The sequence below is a fragment of the Scyliorhinus canicula genome, chromosome 3, assembly GCF_902713615.1.
Source record: "Scyliorhinus canicula chromosome 3, sScyCan1.1, whole genome shotgun sequence".
Taxonomy (NCBI): domain Eukaryota; kingdom Metazoa; phylum Chordata; class Chondrichthyes; order Carcharhiniformes; family Scyliorhinidae; genus Scyliorhinus; species Scyliorhinus canicula.
In genome coordinates this window covers 271,310,047-271,332,961 of record NC_052148.1, presented here as the reverse complement: position 1 = coordinate 271,332,961, position 22,915 = coordinate 271,310,047, and the positions used below count along the sequence as shown (strand labels likewise).

The 22,915-nt window shown below is 52.2% G+C and overlaps 1 protein-coding gene across 1 annotated transcript in view; it reads left to right on the top strand.

The window, feature by feature from the left end:
* Positions 1-19,149: 19,149 nt before the first annotated feature.
* abcg2a (ATP-binding cassette, sub-family G (WHITE), member 2a) overlaps positions 19,150-22,915 on the top strand; it is a 92,401-nt gene continuing 88,635 nt past the window's right edge. Inside the window, exon 1 of the mRNA XM_038792810.1 lies at positions 19,150-19,171. The gene's annotated coding sequence lies outside the window, so the exon portion shown is untranslated. The remainder of the gene's footprint in view (positions 19,172-22,915) is intronic.

Here is a 22,915-nt window from a genome sequence, read left to right as displayed (position 1 = left end):
TGGGACTCCTGAGCAAACATAATTAGAATTAAGGACGGCGACCAAATTCACCGCCATAAACAGAGCCAATTAAGGCGAGAGCATAACGAGCAACATTTACTGGCGAGATCTGACGGGACTCGACTTAGAATTGGCCCCCCCACTCCGAGGGAATGTAAATCTGAATTAGCTATCCAATTAGAAACAGAAAAACCACAAGTGTTTGAGCAATACTGATCAAGCCTCCAGAATTCGGAAGTGTGTTAATGCATACGCACTAACGGGGATATAAGGTAAACCTGAGAGATTTTGTTGCGTAAAACTGTCAGGAGTTTTGTAGGCCGGAAATTAGCGTAAACCGTACCCATGTTTACATCACCGCTTTATCCCCCCCCGTTCCAAATTCTGTAGAGAACCCAGAGATAGGAAAGATGGCAATGAAGGCAATGGAACGCCTTATGAACCCCCAGGAATTCGAGGTCGCAGCGACCAGTAGAGTAGGACAGTATCCAGTTTGGGAAGATGAGATCAGGAAATATCTCAAGGGGAAAGGATGGCCCCTTTGGAGTGAATTCTGCGCTAATGAGGAAACAGGTCCCGGGAGTACAGGGCATACTTGGTGGGAGAACCTGACAGAGATCCACAAGAAGAGCTTAGGGAAAGCTCGCAAGCCGATGGCAATCGTGTCCTGTCTGGCACAATTGCGAGGCACCGAGGAGGTCGTTGGGACGCTGCGTAGAGAGATAGAGGAGAGAGATAGAACCAGTGAGGTAGACGTGAGTGAGATAGAGAAGGAGAATAGAGATTTGAGAGAGAAGTTAGCAGCAAAGGACAGAGAGGTGGATGATGCCAAGAGGGCACACCAGTCTTGTCTCGCGCACTTAAGCAGCTTCCAGACGCAGTATGACAAGGCCTACCAGGACACACAACGTGCGGTCTTGGTAAGACAGGAAACTGAGCAGCAGGTAGAAACATTGCAGAAACAATGCGATGATTTGAAAGCAGCCCTACGAGCACTCCATACTTCCACAAAGGTAGAGCTCCGTCGACCACGCAAAGTGCCGGAAGCAAATTGCAGAATTGCAATCCCTGCTTTCAGTTCAAAATGGATTTCAGAGTACATTCAGACCCCAACTAGATCAGAACGGCCCCGATTGGCAGGAATTAAATGAAACAGCCCATAGATACATACATGGAACGTGTACGCTGGGAAAACCCCAGAAAAGGAGAGCACCCCAACCCCCCACTGAACAGGCAGAAACACACCCCCATGAACCCGGTAACCACACAGCGCAGGGCCGCAGCAGAAGGAGAAGCAGATTTTCTCTACACAACCCCCTTAACCGTGACCCAATTACGGGACGCGTGTGGAACAATTACACCGTTCCTCCCCACTTCAGACCCACACCAATGTTTCGCGAAGGTTAAACAGCAGGCCACCATGTACGGCCTGGACGAGAGAGAGCAGGTAAAGCTCACAGGTTTCAGCCTCAACCCTTCAGTCGTGGCAGCCCTTCCAGACCCACAGAATGTAGGAGGAGGCACACTCCAAGAGGTGCACACAGCGATCCTTGATGCGATCGGCTATAACAGAGGAGACCCGGTAGAAGGCCTAAACAAATGCAGGCAAAAGGAAACAGAGCACCCCACAGTGTTTGCTGGACGCTTGTGGATTCACTTTAACCCAGTTTTTGGAGAGTTAGCCCGCACCCATTTGTCCACAGACAACATGGCCAAATGGACTCGAATCCTGATCTCTCATGCAACAGAGGCAGGACAGAGAGCTTGCGCAAATTATGACCCCTCAGATGAGGCCCACAACGAAAAATGGGTTTTGAAAAGGTTGTCCTGCGCTTGGGAGCAATCCGTTCAGAACAAAACTGCATTTATCACACCCGAGGAAGAGCAGGCAGATGCAGACATGCATCCAGCAAAAGCGCACCAGAAACCCGCATGGGTAAACGAGGGCAGGAACAGCCCACCCCAGCCCAAATCACAGGAGTGTTACAACTGTGGACAGTTGGGACACTTTGCATGAGAGTGCAACGCGCCACAGAAACAGCAGAGAGCCCAACAGACAGGTACCCTAAATAGGAATAGGGCAAAGCCTAATCATAGCGTTAGCGCCCATTCAGACCATGGAGACATGAACGGCACCGACTGACGGTGTTCGGGCTCCCCAACTTGGGTCTGCGACACCCTTTGGAACAAGTCCGGTCGACCGGTCGTAGCAGCCAAAGTCCAGGGACAGCACGTATAATTTCTTTGGGACACAGAACCGCACTCAATTCCTCCACGATGTTCCAGAGGGACATGTGGCCCACGACAGACACCATTACACTCAGCGGCTTTACAGGTCACTTATAACAGGGACACATCACAGCCCCTGTATCAATACAAATCGGTAACATCACCACCAAGCACCCCATAGTGTTAGTTGATCTGCCCCACACAGCAGAACATATCCCAGGGATCGATTTTATGAGCTCCCACAACCTTTCCTTTGATCCAGTTAACAAGTGTGTTTGGAGAATGGCAAAAGCAGCACGAGCCCCCACCACGCTCACAGTTGGAGAGTACGAGAATAGAGTCAGCTCAGTAGGAGACTTCTGGTTTAACCTGCGAGCCATTAGTTCAGACAGACAGGTTAGGGCAGTCCTGCAAGAACACAAAGCAGCATTTGCACAGCACAAGCACGATTGTGGCAAAGTGGCTGGCTCTGTGCAGATTACAGGTCCTGACCCCAGACCCCAGAAACAGTACGGATTTCCCCAGGAAGCAGAGGGAGAAATCTCAAAAGTAATAGACAGCTTATTAGACCAGGGCATACTGAGATCAGTAGCCTCCACAAACAATGCACCAATTTGGTCCATTAGGAAACCGGATGGATCATGGCGACTGACCATTGATTACCGGGAACTGACCAAAGTAACCCCAGCAACAGCCCCCACCGTAGCCACGAGTCCCGAAACCATGCTCAAGCAGGGACTCCAGTCATGATTCTTTAGGGTTTTGGACATTAGCAATGGCTTTTGGTCCATTCCATTGGCTAAAGCGTGCCAGTATAAATTCGCTTTCACATTTAAAGGACAGCAGTATACATGGACGTGCCTTCCACAAGGCTTCCACAACTCCCCCTCCATTTTCCACTGACAGCTGGCAAATGGATTAGCCAAATTTTCCCGCCCCGATTGTCTGGTCCAGTACGTAGATGACTTGCTACTACAGACAGACACAAAGGCAGAGCACATTTCGCTTCTCGCAGAACTCCTAGGACTCCTGAAAGAAATTGGTTGTAAGGTAAATCCCAAAAAGGCCAGAATTTTGAAAGAAAAAGTGATTTACTTGGGTACAGTAATCACACATGGTAAACGCGAGGTCGAGCAAAAGAGAATTGACTCGATCATCAAATTGCCCCTTCCCCACAATGTCTCAGCCCTCCGGTCATTTCTAGGACTGGTTGGCTACAGCCGAAACGATATTGATGGTTTCGCCACAGAAGCAGCGCCCCTATCTGAACTTCTCAAGAAGCAGGCACCCTGGGAATGGCTTCTACAGCATGCGGATGCCGTGGCTGCTTTAAAAAGAGCCCTCAGCACAGCCCCCGCACTACAGGTCCCAGACCCACTTTCCCCGTACGCTATCGAGGTAGCAAGCACCGACCAAACCCTTTCGGCCGTGCTCTTCCAGGAACGCCATGACCAATTACGACCCGTGGCACACGCCTCACGAGTTTTAGACCCTGTCGAGCAAGGATTTTCTGCCTGTGAAAGGCACCTGTTCGCAGTTCTTTGGGCAGTTCAGTACTTCTCATACATCACAGGACTCAACCCCATCACCATCCTCACTGAACACACCCCAACACAGCTATTGTTAGACGGCCGACTTAAAGATGGCACAGTCAGCCAAATCCACACAGCCCGTTGGACCCTTCTTTTACAGGGACGGGACATCACAGTAAAACGAACAAAGACCCAGACCTTCCTTGCCGATAATTTACAGTACCCAGGCACCCCTCATGATCATCACCACAAAGCACAACCCAGACCCATTTATACCTAAGACACCTCCCAGGAAAGCAGGTAGTACACCCCAGAGACCCCAGCCCACAGACACGTGCGCACCCCTGAAGTATTATGTAGATGGCTCCTCCACAGTTTTGAATGGAAAAATAATAACAGGATGCGGCATTTATGTAGAGGACGCGCAGGGACGCGCCCTAGAAGAGATTTCCCTAAAGTTGCCAGGACACTTAGGCTCGCAGGCAGCAGAACTGGCAGGGATCGCTTACATTGTAGACCACCCAAACTCGTTCCCGACCTCAGCAGACATCTACTCGGACAGCTTATATGTCTGTAATAGTCTAACAGAATTCCTACCCCTGTGGGAAACAAGAGGATTTGTTTCCGCAGACAGAAAACCCCTACCCTCAGCCCCATTACTCCGCCATATTTTAGAGCAGGCAAAAGACAAACAATATGGAATTATTAAAGTTCGCAGTCATCACCGTTCTTCCCCCCCACCCCCCCCCCGGTTACGTTAAAGCAGATGCCCTAGCGAAGGCAGGTTCCAGGCATGGTTATTTTTGGAACCACCCCCTGCCCCCGAAAGCACCCCAGTACACGCAGTTCAGGTCTCACAGACCAACATTCAGGATCTAGCGAAGGCACAGAAGGAAGATGAGAGACTCAGGGAGGTTTTAAAGGGAACCTTCCCAGCCCCTTATGACAAGTTTAGGAATTCTATAACCACACACGACGGTGTGATTCTGAAAGACAGCATTTATGTCGTACCAAAGCAGGACAGGAACCAGATCATTTGTCAGTTCCATGACAATCATGGACACCAAGGAATTGAGCCCACCTCAGACCGCTCTGCTGGTAGCCTGATTTAAAAGCCGATGTTACCCACGACATAGAGAACTGCTTGATCTGTGCCCAGAACAATCCGGACAGATATGCAAAAAAGGCTCAACTTAGTCATACCCGCCCCGTTAATGGCCCCTGGACTAATCTCCAGATAGATTTCATAGGACCCCTACCCCATTGCAGAAATGGATATAAGTATGTGTTGATGGTCATCGACACCTTCACAAAATGGGTGGAAGCTTTTCCATCAGGAACGAATACGGCAAAGACAACCGCAAAAATCCTAACCCACCACATCTTCACAAGATGGGGACTCCCCCGCAGTATAGAGTCCGATCAAGGCTCCCATTTCACAGGACGAGTTATGAAAAACGTCCTCACAATTTTCAGGATAACTCAAAAAGTTTCATGTTGCATACCACCCCCAGTCAAGTGGTATTGTCGAGAGGATGAACAGAACATTAAAAGCCACCCTCAGGAAAATGGAACAGCAAAATAACAGCACCTGGGATTCAGTTCTCCCATTTGCTTCAATGTTTTTGAGGAACACGGTATCCACGTCCACAGGATACACCCCCCACACTCTCATGACCGGACGCCCCATGAAAGGGACAGAATATTTATTAGGATTGGATTTAGCCAGCCCCGCAGTGACAGCCCTCACACACGAAGACGCTGTACAGCAGCTAGTAGAGAACGTTAAGGCAGCCCAACTTGCAGCAGCTGTGAGACTTGGGACACGGAAGTAACAAAGCAAGGCTGGTTTCGACAAGACAGTACACGCCACTGAGTTTGCAGTAGGGCAGCAAGTGATGCTTTCCCTATACAACCCAAGTTCATTCCTTTCCCCAAAATTCTCAGGTCCATACTCCACTTCGGACAAAGTCAGCCCCTCGGCATACAGGATTACATATCCCAATGGCAAGTCTGCGTGGTTTCACATAAACCAGCTCAATGCGTATGGCTCGCAGAATAACCACACACACCACATCCTGCTCGCAGCAGCAGACGAGCACGCCCCACCCACAGATGACTCATCCTACCCTCCCCCAGCCAGTCCAGCCCGTCCTCGGACACAACTTCAACTCCGCCCCCAGAGACACGACTCCGCCTCTCCCCGCCCCCGACCAGCAGCGACAGCGACAGTGATTGTGACAGCACTGACGACAGCCACAGCACACCACGTTACGACTATCCCTCTGCACCAGGCCCCACGCCCAGCGATTCCGAGCATGATTCTAGTGACCCCTTCGGAATCACATACATAAAAGCCCCTGACCCCACACCCACCGCCCGACGATTACGGATTGAACCCCAGCAGTTCCAAACTTGACACACGATTCTGGCACCGAGACAATTCGTTCAGGCTCATCCGGAACGATGAGATGGACCCCAAGTCGCCCCACGCAGCTTTGGCAAGGTTACTCCAGTCGAGAGTATGGCAGCCGGGAGAAGATGATGACATTGAGTCTGACTCCCACCAAATGAATCCCTTTGCGACTCTGTTCGCTACCGAAAACTAAGGTGTCCAGATGATGGTAAAAAGGAACCAATAGAGAGATACGGTGTCCTTTCTGATGGAACCTGCACCATGTTTGTTGCATGTTTGTTTGTTTGTGTTACTGTTAAATGTTGATTGTTTAGAATTTGTACGCCATCACTCCTTTAACTCCCCCTGGCATTTAATGGACAACCGACTAGTTTGTCAGCAGAAACCTCTGAGAAGTTGAAAGTTTACCCAGACACCATTTCGTAACTGCTCTTCTGATTCGAGAGAGAAAAGGCATTATTGCAACCCCCACGACGACCACATTCGTACCCGTTCTTGCCGGTTGCTCAGGCAGTGGAGAAACGGCACTAATCCCCACCCTGCCTGAGGAACCCCCCTCTGGTCAGCTATGCTCGGGTAGAGCATATACCGTCCTACCTGGGGATTCCATCCATTTCTTACCCGCCACGGCCCATATGCACCTCATTTTGGCTCTTTTAGTTGGAACATTTTTGGTTTGCTTTACGGCGACCCTTAGGTTGCTCTCCACATGCTATTTACATCCTCAAACATCGGGATGGTAAATCGCACAGGCTGCGAGACGGCTCGCACTGTGTCAGTATTTTTCTAGAATGTCTTGTCCAGCAATTTGTTTTTTTTTTAATAAAAAAATGAGGGAGTCACAGGTGGTGACCAATTATAAAGGGTAATTGGCAATAAAGGACAGACAGACAAACACACTCTTAAGCAAGATAATAACAGGTGTTCACAGGACTCCGGAAACTCAAGGACTACAAGAAGAGAAGAAGAAGAGAAGAAAGATGAAGATGACCTCCATCCTTGTCACATGGATCTTAGCGGGATCCCTTCGGTTGCGCACGGACACTAACCCCCTCACCCCTACCCCACAGGCCGTCAATGATTCTCTCTCTTGCAATACACAGAGCCCAGCAACAGTTACCGATACCCTGACCTGGTGTGATATGTTTATCACTTGGTATTCACTTTCATATGTTGTAGAAGCACTCTTAACACTGGCGATACTTTGCAGTGTCGTGCAGACCATTAGGATGAGAAAATGGCGAAGGAGAGCCTCCTGCTCTAGCACAGAAGTGTGATCTCTGTGCTTGACTGCCAAGCCAGAGAAATTTGTGTGCTGCTATTTTGTACAGTTTAAGATGTTAGAATATTTTTGGATTGTTTAAATGAGAATAGTTTATTGAGAATAGTTAGAGGTTCCAGTTTTTTAAATTTTGTAATGCATGACTTAATGCCATAGCGCCCCGTAGAGTTTTTGATAATGTATTTACAATGATTTTAGGTAAAATTGTATTGCATAGTATAGGACAGTGTAGACCAGGGGTGAGCAAACTTTTCCGTGCAAGGGCCACATTTAGAAATTCACAATTTTAAAGGGCCGCATAGTATATTAAGTAAAATAATTAATATTTTAAATAGCCAAAATAAAAGGTCTTTAAAGAAAGAAAAAGCACATTTATTTGAAAAACAAAGTAACTCAGTAAGTAACAGAACAATGTCAATGAGAATGATGCATCTGACTGCAGTCATTTACCAGTTTGTTGAAATCAGGTGTCAAGTTGCTTGTGCTGATCCTTAACACTGACAGAAGCACAACCTGGCCGAGTCAACGATAAAAACGCGCGTAGTGGGGTGGATGAGTGGGGCTGCCTTATTGGTCGGTTTAGTTGGGTGTGCGACCAATAGGAGTCCAGGTTATAAACAATAATAAGGCTTATTGTTTGTAACCTGGACTCCTATTGGTCGCACACCCAACTAAACCGACCTAGTCATGGGTGCCCCGCTTGGTCAGAGAACGAAGACGCCGCGGTAATGTGATCCTTCACACTTCGCGTTGAGGATCACAAGGAGGGAGTGTAGCCACCTGGGGTGGCCACGTCCTGATTACAAATTGGACACTTGCAGAGAATGAAGGGAACAATGGACAATGCTGAGAAAGCAAGCAGGGGCAAGGTTTGTCTGTGGATTGAAGTTTGCAGCTCCCAGACAGACCGACACTGCAAAGCCATTAGCATACTAATGAGCTATCTCCGGGGACAAAAGAGAAACATTTAAGCAAACGATACCAAAGCAGACTCCCCGGCGCCAGAGGAGACTAAAACAAAAGCAGGCCAACGGTCACCTAGGACCCGCCCAGCGATCAGGCAGCCACCCCTTTATTGGAGAAAATCAATACCGATGATTAGGATATGGTCCAATTAATTGGGGCCAAGTTCGAGGCCCGCCCAAAAGCACGTGAAGCCCCCTTTGGGGTATAAGAGGAAGCCCCCAAGACAGAATCGTTCTTCTTGGCCTTGGCTCTCAGCAGCGAGAGGCCTGCCTAGCAGCTGCACCAGAACAAGTCCAAAGTCAACGCACGCTACGAGATAGACGCTCCTCGCTACTATTCTATACAAGTTTGATCCCAGCAGCCTCAGAACCGGACAACGGCCATTGTTCCTCTGACTGAGTGGGCGCCCAAAGCTAAGTATAGGCTTTAGTAGTAGTGATAGTTTAGTTGGTAGAGTTTGTGCATGAGTATAATTGACTGTGTGTAAATAAATGAGTATTGATTTTGAACTTACTATCGAGTCTTTGATCAGTATTCGGTTTTGAACCTTGTGGCGGTATCGGAAAGATGCCTGGCAATTCTTGAGCAAACATAATTAGAATTAAGAACGGCGACCATATTAACCGCCATAAACAGAGCCAATTAAGGAGAGAGCACAATGAGCAACAGGGTGAAACCCACACAGACACGGGGAGAATGTGCAACCTCCACACGGACAGTGACCCAGGGCCGAGATTCGAACCTGGGTCCTCAGCACCGCAGTCCCAGTGCTAACCACAGTGCCACGTGCCACCCTAGATCAGTGATTTTCAAAGTGGCGGTCGCGACCCGCGGATGGGGCACGGGATGGTGTAGAATGGGTCGCCAAAAGGTCACCAAAACGATCCCCAAATATTGCCTGACCATGTTTACCGTTTTCTCTGCAGGTGAATTCTCACTGCGTTACAGTGTATGACCGTGCCAGGCTGACGCAGAAGCCTGTGCCATGGACTGCCTTGCCTCTCTGGGCCAGAGTATAGTTGGGGCAGTTTGCAGTGGGAGATCTGTAAAATCCTCTTTGGGTGGCATATCCTGCTACTGTGTTCAGCGTCAGGATCTGTATTATTTCTTGAGTTTAGTGTGTCACTAATAAACCCCGTGCGTCCTTTGTCATTCTCTCAGTTAACCCAGACATACAGCCTCCTCCACCCCTACAAGTCCCTATGCCCACTCCTTCCACTTCTCAATTGTCTCTCCACATCGGAGCTTCTTTTTGTCATCACCTCCCCCGTCGTTCTCCACTCTCTCTCCCCAGGTACTCGTCCCCAAGCATCATTCTCTGCCGTGTGACTACACCGACTCCATCAGCTGAATCGGTTCCTCAACAACAAGGACTTTTGCATCTACCTTTATCGGGGCTTGAATTATTCGTCAAAGATGGCATTAGCTGGTGACTAAACGACACTCATGTATACAGGAGTCGGTATAATGTTGCAGGTGTATAGAATGGAATGTATCTGCACGTTTTGCATATTTGCCAGCTGACCTGTGCCCAGCATTATTTTTTTTTAGAACGTTTTCAGTCTGTTACACATTTGACTGGAAAATGGTACTGGCAGGCGTCCAGTGACAATCTGTCTGACGGTGTTTTTCGTTCAACAGTTACGGCTTCTGCTTCTGTAGTCGAAGTTTTGACTTTAATTTCCTATCGTGTTAAGTTTTGAATGGGTGAACATCACGTTGTTCAAACCACACAATACTGAGCCTGTTAATCTTTCCAGCACTTCCACGCAATTTTCCTAATGCCAACGATGTGTTTGAAGCAAGAAAATAATCAAATAATCCTGAGTTATGCCCTTTAGCAATGTGTAATTTAAGGTGAAACAGCAGCTGAATTTGCAAATTAACATTCAATAATACAGACGTGCAGGGCAGTACGTGGCACAGTGGTTGGCACTGCTGCCTCACGGCGCTGAGGACCCAGGTTCGATCCCGGCTCTGGGTCACTGTCTGTGTGGAGTTTGCACGTTCTCCCCGTGTCTGCGTGGGTTTCGCCCCCACAACCCAAAGATGGGCAGGGTAAGTGGATTGGCCACACTAAATTGCCCCTTAATTGGGAAAAATGAACTGGGCACTCTAAATTTATTTTTAAAATACAGAAGTGCCAACAATGAGTGTGACTTTTTAGCAGTAATTATGGAGAATCCTTTGTGAATGTGGCATGATTCGTGATAGTGTGCCATTCTGTAAACTTGGCTCGCTCAAAACAAAGTTTGAAAAGCAATGAATTAGATTTACCAGCCATCTGAAAACCCATTGTACCAGCGTGAAGCAAGTCATCGTGATCCCCGTGAAGTAAGGAAACATGAGGACAGCAGCTAGTCACTGAATGCCGTTGGTCACAGGGTGTGAGCAAGCGAATGTAGCAAGTGAGGGAATTTTAAAAAAATTTAATTTTGAGTACCCCAATAATTTTTTTACAAGTGAGGAGCAATTTGGCGTGGCCAATCCACCTAACCTGCACATCTTTGGGTTGTGGGGGTGAGACCCATCTAAACACGGGGAGAACATGCAAACTCCACACGGACAGTGACCCGGGGCCGGGATCAAACCTGGGACTTTGCTGCCGTGAGGCAGCTGTGCTAACCACTGTGCCACCATGTCGTCCACACGTGAGGGAATTTTAAATGTTAACTTTCAGGATAAATCTCTTTCTAAAATCTAGGTTAGTTTACATTTAGAATTTGATTACAATTTACTGTTAAAGATTTCAGTCTTGGTCAAAGATAGTGGGCGCGATTCTCCGGACTCACGATGGTTCGGAGAATAGCGGGCGTCGGAAATTTTTACGGCGACGCTGTTCCGACGCCCTCCCGCTATTCTCCGAACCCCGCAAATTGTCGGAGTCGCGTTTCCCGACAAACGCCTCCTTCCCGCCCCTGACACGACCAGAATCGCCACTGAGAGCCCCCCCGCTATTCACCGGCCCGGATGGGCCGAAGTCCCGACGTCATGGCGCCCTGTTTGGACGTCGTGAAACACACCTGCTTTTTAAATTCGTCAACCAGTCGGCCTGGCTGACGACTGCTTGGAGGAGGTCAGGGCACCACTCAGCGCACCGCTCAGCGCACCGTTCAGCGCACCGCTCGAGACTGGCCGCAACGGGGAAGGCATCCCTGGGAACGGGAGGGGGTCCAGAACGGGGGCAGTGGGGGGGACGGAGGGGGCAGTGGGGGAGACGGAGGGGGCAGTGGGGGGCGACGGAGGGGGCAGTGGGGGAGACGGAGGGGGCAGTGGGGGAGACGGAGGGGGCAGTGGGGGAGACGGAGGGGGCAGTGGGGGGCGACGGAGGGGGGGGGGGGTTAGGTAGAGAGTGAGCCGTCCAACCCCGTAACAATATGTCTGCCAGCATGCCATGGTGTGCAGGTGACGAGGACACGGCCGCTGGTTCCCCTGTGGCTTCCGGCCACAGGCCACTGACGCACCCGTGAGGAGGCCATAGTTTACTGGCCTTTGGATGCAGAAAGTGACCAGGGGTTAGGCTGACCGCGTGTCAGCAGCGCGACCAGGCCACCGGGACACACTGGTATCCCATGGCTGGCGGCTGCCGAGGTGTCGACTAACGTCCATCTAACATGTCCCGTTTCTCCGCCCCCCACCACCCTTCTGTAGGTTAGCACGATGCATGGGAACAGAACGCCTATGTTCTGCGCAGTGGTTGGGGCCGCTCTACTGGATTTGGAGATGCAGCAGCATCCACACCCACAACCCGCAGTGGCTGCAGGGCCAGCTGCAGCAGCAGAGGGAAGGGCCGAGGAGTTGCCAGTCGTCGAGCAGCATGGGGAGGAGGAGGAGGGGGAGGAGGAGGAGGAGGAAGAGGAAGAGGAGAGAGTGAGGGTGCAGCCACGGCGTCAGAGGCGACGACCAAAGCCGAGGGTGTACCGTGTCCGGGTCTCTTTCCTAACAATGCCGGACATCACCTGCAGGAGAAGACTCCGGCTGAGTAGGCAGACGGTGATACATATCTGCGAACTCCTGTCGCACCTCGCCCCACGTGGAACGGGGGGAGGACACGCGATCCCGGTAGCCATCAAGGTGACGGCCGCTCTGAACTTCTATGCTACCGGCTCCTTCCAGTCTCCGAGCGGGGACATCTCTGGGATCTCCCAGTCATCGGTGCACAGGTGCATCCGGGATGTGACCGACGCCCTCTATGCCATCGCGGACCGCTACATCACCTTCCCCGAGGACCAAGCAAGTCAAGACTCACGAGCCCGTGGATTTGCCAGTGTGGCCGGGATACCGAGGGTTCAGGGGTCAATCGACTGTGTTCACGTCCCCATGCGCCCGCCTGCTGTGGACAAGGAAGTGTTCACAAACAGGAGGGGGACATACTCCATTAATGTCCAGGTGGTATGCGACCCCCACATGAGGTTCATGAACGTCTGTGCAAGGTTCCCAGGGAGTGTGCATGACTCCTACATACTAGCGCAGTCGTTCATCCCTGCGATGTTTGAGGGACGTCCCCCCCCGGCTGAGGGGCTGGTTGCTAGGTGACAGGGGTTATCCGCTGAGGTCTTGGCTGATGACGCCTATACGGAGGCCTCAGACCAATGCGGAAACACGATACAACGAGGCCCATGCAGCAACCAGGGGTGTGGTGGAGCGCTGCCTTGGCCTCCTGAAGATGAGATTCAGGTGCATGGACCGCTCCGGAGGGGCCCTGCAGTACCAGGCCGACAGGGTCGCTCGCATTGTAGTGGTCTGCTGTGCGCTGCACAACATCGCGATGCAGAGGGGAGATGACCTGTTGCAGGAGGCGGAGGGAGAAGCTAGTGGCAGTGGTGCCAGCACAGAGGAGGAGGAGGAGGAGGAGGAGGAGGAGGAGGAGGAGGACGAGGATGCTGGCGGAGTGGTGGGCGCAGCACGCAGACACGACCCAGGTGCTGGTGATGTCCAGGAGGCGGCACGACGGACCCGGCAAGGACGGCGGGCACGCGACGCCCTGGTGGCAGCACGGTTCACGCATCGCATGTGACGTCCCCGATGAACACCAAACCACCACCTGCATCGCTAGTCATGCAGAGGGTCACCACACAACTGCCACCACCACAACCCCCCCCCCTCCCCTCAGTGTGCACTGCTCCACTTCGACATGACGCTTATCACTGAGTACAGACGGTATGGCACAACATTGATGGCTGTGTCAGCGGGTGTGATCAGTGCCATGTGGAATGATGACAGCCCGCTCTGCGAAGAGCTGTGAGCTCAGAATCGTTAGAGAGAGTCTGACCCATGGCAATAGCTGAACCATCCACCTTGGTGGCCGCTGAGTTCGTCACTGACACTCCATCACGTGCCCGCGTGGGCTAGCTGTGGGAGGGGGGTAGGGGCAGGGACTGCACACCCGGCACCGAGGTTTCACCACCCGTCACCCCCAGCGACACTCGGTCACCATCACGATTCCTGTGCCTGTGGAACAATCACACGGTATTACAAGTAAGGTGGAACAGTGCGTTTAATATTAACAATTATTTACAGGTGCCCTAGCCCCTAAACTAAACTGTGCCCTTCACCCGTGCCAACTTACTCAGTGTCTATCTTAGTTGCCTTACGGCCCTACCACTACGTCTAAGTGAATCCCCAGATGATACAGCAGGAGTGGAGGAGGATTGCTGCGAATCGCCCCCCTCGACTCGTTTCTCCTTGGCTATGCGTTTCCTGGGGCGACCCGGCCTGGATGGGCCAGGCTGCTCTGCGGGCGTCTCGGGTGACATTGTGCCACCCTGCTCTGCCTGCTGCCCACCCGATGCACCAGGGATGGGACGGGGGGAGGCCGAGAATTCCGGGACGTCCCGTGATGGAGTTAATGGGACGGGCCCCGAAACCTCCTCCTCCCTCGAGGAGCCCGGTGGCCCCCGGGCCTCACTTTGGGACAGAGGTGCGAGCGGGGAGGTTCCCCGTCGCACCACCGACACCTGGCGCTGCCAGTCCTGGAGGCCTGCAACGGTATCCACCAGGATCCGAAGGTTTGCAGAGACGGAGTCCAGGGAGTTAGACATTCCCGCCAGGGACTGTGCGATCTCAACCTGTGTGTGCACGACGCTATCCAGCACATGTGTCAGGCGGTTGATGGTCTCCGCGACCGACTGCTGGGACTGTGCTATCGACTGCTGGGACTGTGCCATGGCGTGCTGCGACTGGCCAATGACCTGCTGAGACTCGGCCATGGCCCGCAGGGCGCCGGCAATGTCGTTTTGGCTCTGGCACATTGCTGCCTGTGAGAGGGCCACCCTGTCCAGGGCCGAGGATGACGCGTGCACATTAACCCCAACGTCTTGCATAACCTGACCCATTGCCTCCGCGGATGCCACCCGTGCGGTGTCGGACTGGGTCTCTGCCATGAGCGGCACCACTCCCTGCTCTTGGACGCGGTTCGACTCCTCTAACAGCGTCTGCAGAGTCTGGAAGGAAGCCCTCATCCCGTCATTGTTTCCCTGGGTTTCCTGAGGCATCGGCTGTGCGGGTGGGTTGATAAACTCCAGGAACTCAGAAAACGTCTGGGAGCCAGCTGCATCCTGGGCCTGGTCTGGCCTCCGCGAGTCCGGGCCCTCGGCTGCTCCGACCTCCACCTGCTGTACCTGCTCAGCTGTGATGTGCCAACCAGACTGTGCCCCAGGAGACTCATCACTAAATAGGCCCGCCGGGGTGTGTGTCTCTGGGATGATGGATGTGGTGGGAGAAAGCAGTGCCGCAAGCCCGACGCTCTCAATGTTTAGGGCCTCCTCCAGGGTGTGGGGCTGTTCAGCGACAGGAGGGTTGTCCCTGGCCATTTCTGGTGGTGGTGGTGGACTTCGAACCCTCTGTGCGTCCTGGTCTGCAGATTGGGTTGGGGCGGATAGGGCTGCCCGCTGATCGGGCACCCTCTGTTGTGAGACCCCGGGTGAGGTGGCGGCAGATTCCTGTCTCCGTCTGGAGGCAGACGGCCCTGGTCGTTCGGCATCACGTCCTAGGGAAGAGAATGAGACGGGTTATTTCGATTTGCTCGGCAGGCCGCTGGACGGTCCCAGTGGGCAGGGTTTGTGAAGGGACAGAGGATGGGGGAGGTGTGCCAGTGGGCAGGGTTTGTGAAGGGACAGAGGATGGGGGAGGTGTCCCAGTGGGCAGGGTTTGTGAAGGGACAGAGGATGGGGGAGGTGTCCCAGTGGGCAGGGTTTGTGAAGGGACAGAGGATGGGGGAGGTGTCCCAGTGGGCAGGGTTTGTGAAGGGACAGAGGATGGGGGAGGTGTCCCAGTGGGCAGGGTTTGTGAAGGGACAGAGGATGGGGAAGGTGTCCCAGTGGGCAGGGTTTGTGAAGGGACAGAGGATGGGGGAGGAGGGGGGTGTTTGTCAGGGAGGGTTGTCTCACTTGCTGCAGTTCCGCCAACCTCGCATTGCGCGATATCGCGGGAGGCAGACCCCCCAACAAGGTCCAGTGCCCTCTGTTCAAAGGTGCTGAGGGGGTGCATGTTGGGCGAACCCCCTCCAGTCTTGTGCCGCTCACGGTGGTTATGACCGGCCTTGGCCTGTTGGGGGAGGGAACATAGGTAGATCATTACAAAACGGTAGGTCTCAGAAGTCCGTTCTGATACTGGCACAGTTTGGGGGGGGGGCAAGTTGTCGTCAGACGATTGCATCTCTCCTCGGGGCCAGAGCGCTGGGTCTGTGACAACTTTGTGAACCATCCTCAAATAACTCTGCCCCAATCCCTCTCCACCCCCCCCCCCCCCGGGCAGTTAAGGGGGAGGGATGGTTGTGACTAGGGGGCACCCTCATGGCACTTACCCTGGCAGACCTGGTGAGGTCGTGTAGCTTCTTCCGACATTGCTCTGCTGAGCGAGGGGTCTGCCCCACAGCACTGACGGCAGCAGCCACGTCACGCCAGGCCTGGCATACCGTGCTGGCAGGTTGGCGATGCCCTCTCCGCGGGCGGATGATGCCCCTCCTCTGCTCCACGGCATCGAGCAGCGCCTCGACGTCTGCATCTGCAAAGCGAGGAGCAGCTCTCCTCGGCTCCGACATCCTGCCCGACAGATTCTGTGGTCGCCCGCGCCTTTTTACGGCGTCGGGCGGCGTCACATGGGCGGGTTCGTGTCGTCGTCGCGTTCCGTCGTCATCCCGCACGTAATTGACGCGGCCGCGCTACTAGCCCATTTCCAGGAAGTGAATCCGTCGGGAAATGAAGCCTTCGCGACCGTCGTAAAACGGTCCCGATTTTTACGATGGTTTGCCGACTTTCCGCGGGTGCGGAGAATTTCGCCCAGTGTTGCTCGTTCTGAGTTAGTGTGTTTAACACTCCTCCAACAGAGGAAGTGTGCTTAACACTCGCTTGGCTCTGTTTCTTATTTCTATGCTCTGGAGTCGCCAGGTGCCGTTAGAGACACCGTCACAAGCATCAAGGTCAAGTTCAAAGCAATAAAGCTATACACCAATTAGTAAGTCCAAACAGTTAGAGTTTATTATAACAATTATAATAAATACTCATGCACACGCTAAAGACTAACTTACTTCTCTACCATTAAACGACTAATACTTATCTAAGAAGGAACAGGCAAGGTCAGGGAACAAGGCCTTCGTTCCGTTCTGGTCTGCAACTTCTTGATACTACTGGTTGGCACGGGTATAAGTAATGCCTGGGTCCTGGGTCAAGGTAGCGATCGTCGTTTTGGCACTTACTTATCGATGGCTGCTGCTCGACGGCTGGTGTAAAAGACAGGATCTGGAGGCTGGAGTCGGAGGCCGGAGACAGGAGACCGAACCCTGTGCGGGACCTTCTTTTATAGGTCCCAGGAGATCCGTGCCCCTTGGGGCGGGCTACCTCACCTGCTGGGTATCGATTGGGCCTTTCCCCAATCGATATGATTTGAACCCCCCCCCCCTATCCTAGGGTCGTTCCTTGATGGCTGGGGCGGTTCTTAGGACTCATTGTCCTGGTTTCGCTGGCTGTTGCACGTTTTACTTGAGTGTAATTCGCGTTTATTGGAGTGTATTAACACGCCTCCGTTTAAAGGCCGTGTGCTTAACACTGCTAGGCTCTATGTATGTATTTTCAGCTCAGGAGTCGCCAGGTGCCGTATCTAGACACCTCACAAATATTCCAAGGTCAGGTTCAAAGTAATAAAACGATACACCGATTAATAAGTTCCAAACGATCAATATTTATTATACAAATATAATAAATACGCATGCACACGCTAAGGGACTAAGCTATAACTAAACTAAGCGATCAGAATACTTAACTAAACAGGAACAGGCAAGGTCAGGGAGCGAGGCCTTCGTTCCGATCTTGGTCTGCAACCTTCAGAGAGTGTGCTGGTCGCTGGGGGTCTAGTGGGCCTGGTTCGCGTAGCGAGCGTCGTATTGGCACTTACGGTTCGGCGGCTGGTGCTCAACGGCTGGAGTCAGGATACAGGTCAAAGTTCTTGGTCAAAGCCGGAGCACGAAACAACAGACAGGACCATGTGTGGGGTCTATCTTTTTTTTTATAAATTTAGAGTACCCAATTATTTTTTCCAATTAAGGGGCAATTTAGCGTGGCCAATCCACCTACTCTGCACATTTTTGGGTTTGTGGGGGTGAAACCCACGCAGACACGGGGAGAATGTGCAAACTCCACACGGACAGTGACCCAGAGCCGGGATCGAACCTGGGACCTCAGCGCCGTGAGGCGGTTGTGCTAACCACTAGGCCACCGTGCTGCCCTTGGGGTCTATCTTTTATAGGGCCCCAATGTCCGTGCCTCTTTTGGGGCGGGCTTTACCTTCAGGTATCGATTGGACCAAATTCTAATCGATATCTTTTGAATTCCCCCAATGTGAGGGTCTCTCCTTGATGGAGGGGGCGGTTTCTATAGTGGATACTTCTGGTGCCGCTCTGTCTGGACATCCACTTAAAGTATCTATTCAAACCCAAATGTTGCCATTGTGTGTGCCCAGATCTGGATTGCCTCATTAATATGCAAAGCGTTTTGCCATTAACACCTTTGGTTTGAGATCTTCCACCTGGCCAGAAACTAGTTTTGCTGCTTGCAAAATGCTAATCAGTCTTTGCAGACTGCTTGTCTTGGCTAAACTGCTTTTTCCCTGCAGTCTTAGCAATTCTCCATCTTGTCAGTCCAGTGTCCATTTTAGGTGGCTACAGTGGCTACACTGGCTCCATCGTGTCTGCTTCTCTATTGAAAGTATCAATATATACTTGAGTGTATCTATTGTGCCCAGGATTGTCCCGGTATCACCTCATTAGTATGTAGATGGCTTTCCCATTAACAGCGCTACATGAACTCTGCAGCTGGTGGGAAACCGGTTTTTGCAAGTGTCCCAATGCTTAAAGCTTCTGCAAGCTGTTTGCTTTTGACCATGTCCGTTTTTCCCTGCACTCTTTGCAGTCTTCCATTTTGTATTCACTGTGTCCATCTTAGATGGCTACAATAGGCAAGTTCCTTCAAGCACCTTGTTAATTAAGTAGCTAGTTTGAACTAGATTTTCTAATTAGCAGTTCTGGGGCATCTCTGTAGAATTTCAGCTAGTATAAATAGAGGTGGTCTCGCTGGGGTCAAGGACATCAGTGAGCGGCTGCAGAGTAATCTCCCTCTGGGAGTCGGAGGCTGTGACCCACATTGGTACCAACAACATAGGTAAAAAGAGGGATGAGCTCCTGAGATTTTAGGGAGATCGGAAAGAGATTCCAAAGCGGGACTTCTTAGGCATCACACCTGGTGCCATGTGCTGGTGAGTACAGAAATAGCAAGACCGGGCAAATGAATGCATGGCTGGAGAACTGGTGGGCAAGGCAGACAGGTTACAGCTGAGCAGAGCCAGGACGAATATCCTCACTTGGGGATTTGCTTATGCTGCTGGGGAGGGTTCAAACGAGTGTGGCAGGGAGGAACCAGAGGACAGAAACAAAAGCTGGTAATGGATGGAAGAAAATTAGTAAGCAAAATCGGACAGCAGCAGAAACAAAGGAAAGCATCAAATAGCATCAAAATGCTGAAAAACGTTAGAAAGGCAAAAGTAAAGGTGTGCATGGCTGGAGAAATGGGGTGCTGAGGAGGTGGCTGTGGGTAGAGGAGCTGCCGAGGACGAAGGTGGTGAGGTTTTACATGGTATTCACAACGGGGTAGATTAATTGATAGCCAAATAAAATGTAAATGAGTCTGATCGAATTGCCATTACGGAGACATGGCTGCAGGGTGACCAAAGCTGGGAATTGAGCATTCAAGGCTATTCAAGATGTAGGGAGGATGGGAAAAAAGGAAACAGAGGTGGGGTAGCGCTGTTAATAAATGATGAGATCAGTACATTAGTGAAAGAGGATCTTTGATCAGAAAATCAAACATGTAAAATTAGTTTGTGTGGGGTGAAGAAAAGGCAAGAGGCAGCAAGTTGCAGGGAAAATGGTTAGCACCGCTGCCTCATGGCTCTGGGGGACCCAGGTTCAATTCTGGCCTCGGGAGTCAGGGATGGTGTTAGACAGCCAGAAGGTGTGAAGAAAGAAATTGGAGGACCTTGAGAACTGCTCCAGGAGACAGAACGTGAGGATTATCGGATTGTCTGAGGGGATCGAGGGAGCAGAGGCCACAAAGTATGTGGCGAGCATGCTGACAGAGATGGTGGAGAGGGCCTTTGACCAGTTCCTTGAGGTGGATCGGATGCACAGGGTGCTGAGGAGGTGGCTGCAGGGTAGAGAGGCTGCCGAGGACGAAGGTGGTGAGGTTTTTAAAAATAAATCTAGAACAGTGTTTTTCAAACTTTTTTCCGGGGACCCATTTTTACAAACTGTCCGACCGTCGCGACCCACGCAGACCGACCTTCGCGACCCACGCCGGCCGACCTTCGCGACCCACGCCGGCCGACCTTCGCGACCCACGCCGACCTTCGCGACCCACGCCGGCCGACCTTCGCGACCCACGCCGGCCGACCTTCGCGACCCACGCGGCCGACCTTCGCGACCCACGCGGCCGACCTTCGCGACCCACGCGGCCGACCTTCGCGACCCACGCGGCCGACCTTCGCGACCCACGCCGACCTTGCGACCCCGACCTTCGCGACCCACGCCGACCGACCTTCGCGGCCCACGCCGGCCGACCTTCGCGACCCACGCCGGCCGACCTTCGCGACCCACGCCGGCCGACCTTCGCGACCCACGCCGGCCGACCTTCGCGACCCACGCCGGCCGACCTTCGCGACCCACGCCGGCCGACCTTCGCGACCCACCATTTTCTCTCACCTTGTTTGCTGCTGACATAAATGGAGGAATGGCAATGTGCCCACACGTCATGTCGACGTTTGGGGGCCGTGACCTGCTCTCTGCCTCCCTCAGGCAAGAAGATTACATAGAATTGTTAAAAAAATCTTTTGCGCCTCTGATTGCGCAAATTTGCGGTCTTCAGCCGCAGCAGCCGGCTTTTATAATCAACTTTTATTTATCTTTTGTAAATTGTAACAGTGTTGTTGCACGGCACGTTTAATCAAAGACACCAAAGCCCATGTCATCATCAAACCCTTCAGATTCTTCCTGTTTCTTCTCTTCCCTTTTTCTCTTCAGCAGCAACAGTGGAAACAACTGCCAGCACCAACGTTGCAGATCAGACTATTGACACCAATATTAGCCAATGCCTTGGCAAACAGACTAGGGCCAGGAAGGCTCAATGGTCACACCAGCTGTTTTAATCAGGGCATTGAGTTTGTCTTCGGTGACGGAGACCTCGTCTTCATGCAGGATGAGCGCGCTGTCGATACAGGCACGTTCCGAGGTGGGTCCGATGGTGCGAGTCGCCGGGGAATCTCGGCCTTAGCTTCGTTCAGAAGAACCGAGCACTTCCCAACGGGTCAGAGCGAGCATCACCCGGTGAGATACCCTCAATTACGACACAGGAGAGAAGATCGGTAATTCAAAGGCTTTAATCGTCAGAGAACTGTACAGCAGCCGAGAAGTGTGCTCACCACATGCTGCCGAGTGAGCCTCACCTTATATACCGTTTCCTGGGGGCGGGGCCAGAGGCGGAGTCCCCCAGGGTTCCAAGCCCGGTCTTAAAGGGCCAATGTATTAAAGGCAAGGTACAGTTACAGCAGCTGCTGATACCATTCATCACACCCGGCTTTTAACTATGCCGGCTGCGAGCGGCCTTTTCGCCATATAAAAAAAATGCGGCAGCACTGCACATGCGTGCCCGATGATCAGGCACGCATGTGCAGTGCAGCCGCATTTTTAAAATCTGTTCCTGGCCACTTTGTAGGCCGCTCGCAGCCGGCATTATTAAAAGCCGACTGTTGCGCGTGGATTTGCGCAATCGGGGGCGCCGTGACGGACGGCTCCGCGACCCTCCCGACACCCGCCTGCGACCCACCCGCAGGGTCGCGCCCCCGACTTTGACAATGCCCGACCTAGAGTACCCAATTCTTTTTTTCCAATTAAGGGGCAATTTAGCGTGGCCAATCCACCTACCCTGCACATCTGTTTGGGTTGTGGGGGTGAGACCCACGCAGACACGGGGAGAACGGGCAAACGCCACACGGACAGTGACCCGGGGCCTTAGTCCTCGTCGCCAAGTTGCAGCAGTGCTAACCACTGCGCCGCCGTGCCACCCTGTGGTGAGACTGCGGCAATTTCGCTCTTTGGGGGGTCGGCAGAGGGGTTCGCCTGGAGGTGGAAACCGTTCATTGATTTCTTCAAATAGAATTTAGGGGTCAGCAAGAGGGAGTGGGGGGTTTTTTTGGGGGTTAAGGGGGATTAAAATTGGGAAGGCGAGACGTGGCAGGGTGTTGGTGTGACAGGGGGTTGGGGAAAAGTTTATTGCAGATCTCCTCAGTTCTGACTCTCCTCCCACAGATCTGTTGTGTCGTTTGATTCCAAAACGTTCTCACTGGAGTGAAGAAGGCAGAGAGGTGACTTGATAGAGGTGTACAAGGTGATGAGAGGCCTGGATAGAGTGGATAGCCAGAGACTTTTCCCCAGGGTGGAAATGGCTGTCACGAGGGGACATGATTTTAAGGTGATTGGAGGAAGGTATAGGGGAGATGTCAGAGGTAGGTTCTTTACACAGAGAGTGGTGGGTGCGTGGAATGCACTGCCAGCAGAGGTGGTGGAGTCAGAGTCATTCGGGACATTTAAGCGACTCTTAGGCACATGGACAGCAGTAAATTGAAGGGGTGTAGGTTAGGTTGATCTTAGATGAGGATAAATAGTCGGCACAACATTGTGGGCCGAAGGGCCTGTACTGTGCTGTACTGTTCTTGTAACTTGTAAAGAGCAGTGGTCCCCAGTCCTGATTCTTGTGGACGCGCACATCCCACCTTCTCAGCAGGGCTGGCAACATCTGTGGAGCGAGAAACAGAGTTTTTTTTAAATTTTTAAAATTTTTTTTTATTTTTATAAATTTAGAATATCCAATTCATTTTCTCCAATTATGAGGCAATTTAGCGTGGCCAATTGACCCACCCTGCACATTTTTGTGTTGTGGGGGCGAAACC